Source organism: Coffea arabica, chromosome 5e (assembly GCF_036785885.1).
Source record: "Coffea arabica cultivar ET-39 chromosome 5e, Coffea Arabica ET-39 HiFi, whole genome shotgun sequence".
Taxonomy (NCBI): Eukaryota; Viridiplantae; Streptophyta; class Magnoliopsida; order Gentianales; family Rubiaceae; genus Coffea; species Coffea arabica.
In genome coordinates, this window is record NC_092318.1 from 40694622 (window position 1) to 40704905 (window position 10284).

General features: G+C 40.9%; 1 non-coding gene across 1 annotated transcript; it reads left to right on the forward strand.

Moving 5' to 3' along the window:
- The first annotated feature begins 3771 nt into the window (after positions 1-3771).
- LOC140007138 (small nucleolar RNA R71) lies at positions 3772-3878 on the forward strand. Its single transcript, XR_011814695.1, has one exon. It is a non-coding gene; the product is annotated as a small nucleolar RNA R71 (small nucleolar RNA).
- Positions 3879-10284: the final 6406 nt, after the last annotated feature.

Sequence of the window (10284 nt, forward strand, 5' to 3'; positions counted from 1 at the left end):
TCACATGACTTACAAAATGAGTAGGCATCCTTGAATAGAGTTGGCCAATAGAATCCACTCTCTAGCACCTTACGAGCCGTTCTCTTCGGTCCAAAGTGACCTCCACATGCAAAAGAGTGACAATAGGCTAGAATAGATTGAAATTCAACTTCACTTACACATCTACGGATGATTTGATCAGCACCCTGCTTCCAGAGGTAAGGATCATCCCAAATGTAGAACTTTGCATCGCTCCTCAACTTGTCTCTCTTTGCCTTAGGCCATCCTGTAGGAAATTTGTCAGTGACTAGAAAATTAACAATATCTGCATACCAAGGCAAAGATGAGTTAATAGAAAATAAATGCTCCTCGGGGAATGCTTCTCTCAATGGGATGTCATCTTCGACGACTTGTACTCGACTCAAGTGATCTGCTACCAGATTCTCCGCCCCTTTCTTATCTCGGATCTCCAGGTTGAACTCCTGTAGCAACAATATCCACCGTATCAATCGCGGTTTTGCCTCTTTTTTGGTCAACAAATACCGCAAAGCTGCATGATCAGAAAAAATAATAACTTTAGCACCAAGTAAATAAGACCGAAATTTTTCTAAGGCAAAAACAACTGCTAAAAGCTCCTTTTCGGTGGTTGAATAGTTCAATTGAGCTCCGTTCAAGGCTCGAGATGCGTAGTAAATAGCATGAGCTGCCTTTCCTACTCTTTGACCCAATACCGCACCAACTGCATAGTCACTGGCGTCACACATGATCTCGAATGGGAGGTTCCAGTCAGGGGGTTGGATAATAGGTGAGGTGGTCAATAACTCCTTTAACTTATTGAATGCCCCCTTACATGTTTCATCAAATTCGAAGGATACATCTTTTTGCAAAAGTTGGAACAAGGGTGCTCCAATTTTCGAGAAGTCCTTGATGAACCTTCTATAGAAACCTGCGTGACCCAAAAAGGAACGAACTTCCCGCACACTCGCGGGGTAAGGTAAAGTAGATATAACATCTATTTTTGCCTTATCAACCTCAATACCTGTAGATGATACAACATGACCCAAAACTATCCCGTGTTCAACCATAAAATGACATTTTTCCCAATTAAGCACGAGATTAGTTTCTATACACCTTACTAAGATCAATTTCAGGTTATCTAGACAGTTTTCAAAACTTTCACCATATACACTGAAATCGTCCATGAAAATCTCAATAATTTTCTCAACATATTCTGAAAAAATACTTACCATGCATCTTTGGAAGGTAGCAGGTGCATTACATAATCCAAATGGCATCCTTCGGTATGCAAATGTTCCAAATGGGCAGGTGAAAGTAGTCTTCTCTTGGTCCTCGGGTGCGATGGCAATTTGAAAATAACCTGAAAATCCATCCAAGAAACAATAGTAAGCTCGACATGCTAATCGCTCCACCATCTGGTCAATGAAAGGGAGGGGAAAATGGTCCTTTTTCGTGACGGCATTTAGCTTTCGGTAATCGATACACTGTCGCCATCCGGTGGGCTTTCGAATTGGTACGAGCTCACCCTCTTGGTTTGATTCCACTGTCACCCTTGCCTTCTTCGGGACCACCTGTACTGGACTTACCCACGGGCTATCTGATATTGCAAATATAATTTCAACGTCCAGCAGTTTTAAAATCTCTTTCTTTACGACCTCCATCATGAGAGGATTTAATCTCCGTTGAGCTTGCCGTACGGGTTTAGCATTCTCCTCGAGTCGAATTCGGTGCATACACACCGCAGGGCTAATTCCCTTGATGTCGGCGATGGTCCATCCTATCGCCTGCTTGTGTTCCCTAAGAACTCGAAGTAGTTTCTCTTCTTGAACCTTTGATAAATCCGCGGAGATGATCACTGGAAGTGTCTCCCCTTCACCTAAGTATACATACTTTAGGTGTTTCGGCAATGGTTTTAGTTCCAAGACAGGTGCCTGCACCACAGATGGAAGTAATCTTTGATGAGGTTCGGGTATGAAAATCGGTGCAAGATCATACCTTGTCTTCGTGGTTGGTAACGTTTGCAACGATCCAATCACGCATTTAAACTCTTCACTCAACTCTACCCTAGAGGTCGTTTCGGATTCAAAGTGCCTGGTCAGGACGACCTCTAGTTCATCCCTGCCTTCAATTTCAAAAACCTCCTGTATAGCAGGGTCAATAACATTTACCGAGAAAACAGAGCCAATATTTGAATCGGATGGATATTTCATGGTCTCAAAGATGTTAAAGTGAACAATCTCACCATCAAATTCCATAGACAAAGTACCCTTATTAACATCAATTTTGGTTCGGGCTGTACTCAAAAAGGGTCTACCTAACAACAAAGGTGACGGATCACGGGAGTGTTCATCCTCCATGTCGAGCACATAAAAATCAGCTGGAAAAACCAATTCATTAATTTTTACCAAAACATCTTCAATCAACCCGTCAGGGTATGCATTGGTCCTGTCAGCTAATTGAATTATTATCCCAGTCTCTTTCAAAGGGCCTAAGTTTAAGGAGGCATAAATGGACTTTGGCATGACATTAATTGAGGCTCCCAGGTCTAACATGGCCTTCCCAATCAAAGTATTACCTATCCTACAAGGAATAGTAAACATACCTGGATCTCCGCATTTCGGTGGAAGCTTTCTTTGTAGAATTGCTGAAACATTCTCCCCAACTATAACTCGTTCATCCCCCTTCAACCGCTTGCGGTTGGCACACAGGTCCCTCAAAAATTTTGCGTACCTGGGTACTTGTTTAATCGCATCCAGTAGGGGTATGTTGATCTCCACCTTGCGAAAGATCTCTGAGACCTCTTTTTCCTTGTCTTGCTTCTTTGGTTTCTCTAACCTGCTAGGAAAGGGAGGTGGATTAGTTTTAGCTATAGGAATTGGGTTCGAGGGTACCTTTGCATTTTTGTTACCTCTGTCCTCCTCTTCTAATTCTTTCTCGATCCGTTCCTCGTCCTTGTCTTTAGAAATCACGGGTTCGGGTCCTTGAACTTCCTTCCCACTCCTTAAGGTCATTGCGCTTACATTCTTTGGATTCGTCTCAGGTTGAGATGGCAACTTCCCTTGAACTTGGGACTCCAAACGGTTGATTGTTATGGCCATTTGATTCATTTGATTTTGCAATGATTGCACCTGTCCCAGTTGATTCCTCATGCTTTGCAAGTCTGAATCCGTCTTTTGTTGGTTAGCAAGTAATTGCTTCATCATTTCTTCCATGGACGGACTTGAGTTTGAAGGGGGTGGTGGTGGTGGTGGGCGAGGATGGTACTGCTGTTGGTGTCCTTGCTGTCTATTTGGCACAAAGTTAGACTGCCTATTTCCTCCATAGCTAAGGTTGGGGTGATCCCTCCAACCAGGATTGTAGGTGTTTGAGTACGGGTCGTACTGCTTTCTTGGCGCGGGCGCGTGGCCAGCCATGTTCACCTGTTCTGCAGTTTCTTCTTGAACCAGTGGACACATTTCCGTAGGATGACCTACGGCAGTGCACACCCCACACACTTTGACTTGTGAAGCACTCCCCACAGCTAATTGTCTTACGAAAGATGTTAATTCGGAGATCTGCTGTTGGATAGAGGACGTTTCCACCTCATTCACCCTACGCGTCGGGATGTCCTCTCTTGAACCAAACTGCTGTGAGTTCTCAGCCATCCCTTCAATCAACTCCCATGCTCCTCGAGGGGTTTTGTTCACCAACGCCCCTCCACTTGCAGCATCGATTATGCTTCTGTCCCTGAAAAGCAACCCCTCATAGAAATATTGAATGAGCAGTTGCTCACTTATCTGATGTTGAGGGCATTTGGTGCACAGTTTCTTAAATCTCTCCCAGTACTCATAGAGAGACTCGCTAGGGTGTTGTTTGATACCACATATCTCTTTCCTCAGGCTCGCAGCTCGAGACGCCGGAAAGTACTTGTCCAGAAATTTTTTCTTCAATTGATCCCACGTGGTGATACTACCAGGCGGTAGGTAGTAGAGCCAGTCTTTTGTAGAGTCCTTCAAAGAGAAGGGGAAAGCCCTCATCTTTATTTGCTCTTCTGTAATTCCCGGAGGCTTCATACTGTTGCAAACGACGTCGAACTCTTGCAAGTGCTTGTAGGGCTCCTCACCTGGTAGACCATGGAAAGATGGCAATAGATGAATTAGACCAGATTTTAGTTCAAAGGGAGTGTCATCATTTAAATGTGGAAAAGTAATGCACAAGGGCTGCTGATTTAAATCAGGAGCAGCCAACTCCCTTAGTGTTCGTGCATTTGCCATAGTGACTTCCTCTCGGTCTGAATCACTTGAATTGTCACCAGACAAATTTGTCGGCTCAACCTCTGGATCAAGTTCCTGAGGAGCAATATCGTATTGCTCCTCCCTGAGCCGCCTGGTTTCTTTTCTCGTTCTACGCGCGGTCTTCTCTACTTCAGGGTCGAAAATTAATTCGCCTGTACGAGAAGAGCGAGGCATAAACTAGAAAAATACCAGAAAAAAATTAACTTAAAAAGAAACAAATGATTAACGCCAGTCCCCGGCAACGGCGCCAAAAATTGACAGGTGCCGAGCCTGTGCAATAATAAATACCTACTCGAGAAAAATAAATTTTCTGTGTATAGTAGTGAGTAGGGTCGAATCCACAGGGACTGGAAAAAATTCGATTCTTTTCAAGTTCGGGACACGGGGGATTTTTATCAAGATGAAATTAAAAATAAATAATTAAACAATTTGACTAAAAATAATTAACCAAAATAAATAATTAATTAATACAATTGTAAATAGCAATTAAATAAATGATAAATAAATTCTAGCCAAGGATACAACTACGCAGACACAGTCCATTCATCCGATCATTGATGCAAAGAAGGTTCACGTAATTTTATTAACAGGTTAGTTATAGTCGCCGATAAACTCTAACAACCAGCTTTTCCATAATTTATTGATAACCAAGGTACGACCGCTGATTACCCCTAACCAGGAAATACTCCTAGGTACGACCGTAGGAACTAATTTCCTAATTGCATTAAAAACTAGAAAAGCCTAACCCAAATTAATAACACGCTACGAGGGTTATTTAAATCAGATTGCATGTCCCCCTAATATGTGAAAATACTAGTTGTCACTAATATTAACCAACTAAATAATTACGGATTCAATTGATTAATTTGACAGGAGATTAATAAGTCAAATTGCACATCGGGCCCTTGATATCCAATTAACAAAATAATCCCATGGAAATTAAAATAGAAAACATGCAAATATTAATAAATTAAGGAACACGTAAAAACTAATTAGATCTCACAGATAATTGGGACTGCGTCTTCGCGTTGATCCTTGACTAGAGGAGAAGATTAGCCACGCCTCATAAGAAAATTCCCACGCAATTTAATTGAACTCAAAGACATTTATCTCTTACTAATAATTAAAAATAAGAATTATATTCTCTGTAGTCTAATACAATCAAAATAGTCTCATGGAAGAGAAGAAGAAAAACTCCGCTGCGGAAATGTGCCGCTCTCCCACATATAAAAACAAGCCAAATCGAAACTTCACTCCACGCTTACAGAAGAAAACATTCCTTCCCTACCTAATCAACTCCACCGAAAACAAAAGCAAAGCCAACTATGGTTTGTCGGTTTCTCTTTTGACCAAGTGCACACGTTCACAAATAAGAAAGCAAGACCACAAATGTGCAAAGAAAGCAAACTTTAGACAATACAACTTATTTGCGGTCCCCACCAACTTTGATATTTTGTCTAGCCAAATTGAATTCCCAAATGCAATTCCATTCTTCTTCGTTGGTTTGCACCGGAATTGTGTAAAGCTTCACAATAATCTTCTCAAGAGGTTTCTGCTCCAATTTCTGAAATTATATCCAAATACCAAATATAAATATATTTTGACAATTAAAGCAAATTAAAGCAATATTTGGCAATGATAAAAAGGAAAATTAACAATAAAATTACTAACGATTAACACCCTATCAATTCCCCCCACACTTAAATCATGCTTGTCCTCAAGCATGGGAACACTAAACTCAACAATGGCTAACTCTCATTTCATTTACTGCCAAGCTACGCTTATCCCAAAATCAAGTTTTAGTGGTTAAGTGTCAAGACATATTTCTCCCGGTTAGCTCCTGAAATCATAGACTCGTCCAATTCATGGCTAAGTCGTCTAAGAAATCAAAATATTAAACTAGCAAAAGTTAGCAATTGGGTCAACTGAAAATCAAAATCTCAACATTGAAGAACAAGGATCGGCAGGCCAACATGATCATAAACTTACTTATTATTTTCTTTTCTCTTTTTTTTTTTTTTTTTTTTAATAAATGCTCAGTCCCAAGCTATTCAAGTCTTTTGACGTGAACTCTGACATTTTTAGATGAAAGAGCCCAGTTACTCAACTCTTCACAGCTTCAGGACTAACTACTCATATATATAGTCACTTTTTGACGCGAAAGTCGACACTTGTGGTGAAGACTCCCGGTTACTGGGTGACGACACTAGCGGAGTAGGGTCATTTATTAATCACAATTAAAGCACCAGAAAACCAGATAATTAAAGATCATGGCCCACGTCATCTCCTAATATGGAGAACTAAGATCAACAATTGCCTAATCTACACAACAATTGCTAGTAAAATATTTATATTGCCTAAACAATTTAACCACAATTTGCACCAAGTCATTAAACTCATGATATTCACCAAGATAACATGCTTTTACTTGCCACTTAAACTAAATTCATAGAATAAATCATAACCAGCAATAGACGAGTGAGATGCCACATTTATTCATCAAAACACTAGTAAGAAAGGCAGCAAATTAAAGAAACACCAATCAAAACTAAACCCAAATCCCCCCCACACTTAAATCACACATTGCCCTCAATGTGATAATGAAACAGTAAAAATAAGAAGAAGGACAACGAAACTCCCCTGAAGCTGGTGCCAGCTATTAGCACCTGTAGTTGGAGGAGGCGAAGCGGAGGTCAAAAGGTCGAGATCGTGGTTTCACCATTCTTTCCAAATTGCACTCCAAACCACAATAGACAACAGTTACTAATGAATAATGGAAACAAGAAATTCAAAGCACTAACAAATGAAAAATCAATTCAATGAACAAAATGCACACTGCATTCACTCGCAAGTTATACAGATATCTCAACACTTATAACAAATGCAATCAATAAACACTCGTGGTTCCAAACTTAGCCAAATGTAATAATAATGCACCTCAAAATCACCCCAATCAATGTAGTAATTGAAATGCAAACAGACAAAAGGCTCTCATATAAGGCAATTGAAGGCAATCTACTTCAATAAGTAAATTTAAGTGTTAAAGGCACCTCCCAATTGAACAAACAACTGTAGCAAATTACCCACAGTTAGACACAAAGTACAGCAGAATAAGTAAATCACACGACTAACCACAAGTCAATCTACTAAATAAATAAAAATCAAGCAAAGTGAAAAGAAACAAGCAAAGTAACACAGAAGTACCCAACTAAGGAGGAATAGAAATGTCAGGTAGTCCAAACACGCAAAATTTTCAAAAACGTACTGTAATAAAAATAATAAAAACATACTGCAATAATAAAATAAGAAAATGAAAAAAAATAATAGAGAGAGATTGAGGCAGGCGCGTGCATACGAAGCCAGTGGTGCGATGAAGGTGGTGGTTGTGAGAGAGAAGAGTTTGCGGCAGCTGGATCTGGTGGTGCGCGGCTTTCGGGGCTTCAGGCGGATCTTGGAGGCGGTGGCTATGACAAGGGTGAAGGAGGTGAGATGAGCTGGTGGTCACCCTTGGCGAGGAGAGCCGAGGCAGCGGCGAGAAGAGCTGGGGTGGGCGGCGGTTGCGGCAGCGGCGTCCGGCGTGGGCAGCGTCGACGAGCGGCAGGGAGGAGCGGCGCGCGAGCCAGTTGCCGCGGCTGCCGTGGGTCAGCGGAGCTTCTGGCGGCGGCGAATGAAGAAGAAAAGAAAAGGGGGAAAAAGGGCAAGCAGCGGGGAAGAAAAGAAGAAAGAAAGAAGAAAAGAAGGAAAGAAAGAATACAAATTTTTTTTTTTTTGAGCATTCTGGACAAAATCCGGATTTATGGCCGGATTTATGGCCGGATTTGCTGCAGAAAAAGCTGTTTTCTGCAGTTTTTCCTCCAAATTTGCTTGGCCAACCTTCCACATTCAACCTACTTCATGTTCTTTGAATAAAATTCAAATTTAATATGATCATGCATGAATATAACTTAAACATGAAACACTTTAAATGCATGAAATGCAGCAATTGAACATGAAAACTCCCTTTTTTTTTTTTAATATAAACACCCTTGCAATTGAGATCATTTGCATGAACTCTTGCCATTGCCACCTACAAAACACACAAACATTAATCGAAGAACTAAAACTTACTAAAAACAAGCCAACATGAAGAAAAGTAGAGTTGAAAAGTGGTCCAAGCCTTCGTTTTTAAAAGGATCCGAGGTCGGATCATTGTGCTCAGAAAACGCGGCTCAAGAAAACGCGCCTCAAGGTGCGTTTTGTGAAGTCGCGTTTTTTTCACAAAACTTGCAGCATCGAAAACGCGACTATGTGAGAAAACGCGACTTAAAATCGCGTATTTGAAGGCGCGTTTTTTGTTTCTGAACAGGCTGGAAAACGCGACTTGGTAGAAAACGCGACTTCCTGTCGCGTTTTTAAGGCGCGTTTTCTTAATTATAGGCGCAGATTTGAAAACGCGATTCAGTGGCGCGTTTCATTAAAAAATGCGTTTTCTGCTGCAAAATTTAGCAGAAATTCAACTTTGGAATAATTACAAATGATACCCCAATTTCCCAAAATGCATCATAGATCATTTCTATGTCAAAATAAACCATTCACGCACATGTAAAATGATCTAAACATGCATTCTAAACCTCTTTAATGCATCAAAAACCACAATTACTGAATTTGAGGTATTGAGATCTTTGATCAAATTTCGCCTTTTTTGCCTCATTTGGTCACTTTTCCAAAACGTTGAAGTTGGAACTTTAATGCGTGCCTTCTTCGCATGGGCACGCCATGATCACCTGTCCTGATCATAGTAGAGAAAAATATCAAATTTAAGCAATACCCAGATGAGAAACGACATATTTAACGAATCGCACAACAAAAACCAACAAAATCAAAAATTGGGTTGCCTCCCAAAAGCGCCTCTCTTTAACGTCTTTGGCTAGACGGAGTCCAGAATTTGCTTAAACTAAGCAAATCGGGTCTTCCAGTTGCATCATCTCCACCCGTTCAATTGGAAATCCTTCATAATACGGCTTGAGACGGTGACCATTCATCACAAATTTCTTCTCCGTCTTCAAACTTTGGATCTCTACTGCACCATAATGAAAGGCATTAGTTACAACAAAAGGGCCAATCCAACGAGAACGTAATTTACCTGGAAATAGTTTCAATTTGGAGTGGTATAGTAAAACTTTTTGCCCGCAGACGAATGTCTTCCTAGAGATCTGTTGGTCATGAAAGATCCGATTCTTCTCCTTATAGATCACTGCATTCTCGTATGCTTCATTTCGGATTTCTTCCAACTCTAGTAATTGTAACTTTCTTTGAATTCCGCCTTCCTCGATATCCATGTTGCATTGTTTGACCGCCCAAAATGCTCTATGCTCAAACTCGACCGGGAGATGACATGGCTTTCCAAATACCAATCGGTAAGGGGACATGCCAATGGGTGTTTTATATGCCGTCCTATATGCCCATAGTGCATCATCTAGTCTCACACTCCAATCCTTCCTATCGGGTCGGACCATCTTTTCTAGAATTGATTTGATCTCTCGGTTCGATGCTTCCGCCTGACCATTTGTTTGAGGATGGTAGGATGTAGAGACTTTGTGCAAGACACCATATCTCCTAAAAATTGCAGCGATCGTTTTGTTGCAGAAATGAGTACCCCGATCACTTACAATTGCTCGCGGCATCCCAAAGCGAACAAAAATATTAGACTTAACGAATTCTGCAACCACTTTGGAATCATTAGTGCGGGTAGCCTTTGCTTCTACCCACTTCGAAACATAATCTACAGCAAGCAATATATACAAAAAACCAAAGGACGAAAGAAAAGGACCCATAAAATCAATTCCCCAAACGTCAAAAATTTCAACAAAAATCATTGGGGTTTGAGTCATTTGATCCCTACGAGAGATATTACCCACTCTTTGACACTTATCACATGACTTACAAAATGAGTAGGCATCCTTGAATAGAGTTGGCCAATAGAATCCACTCTCTAGCACCTTACGAGCCGTTCTCTTCGGTCCAAAGTGACCTC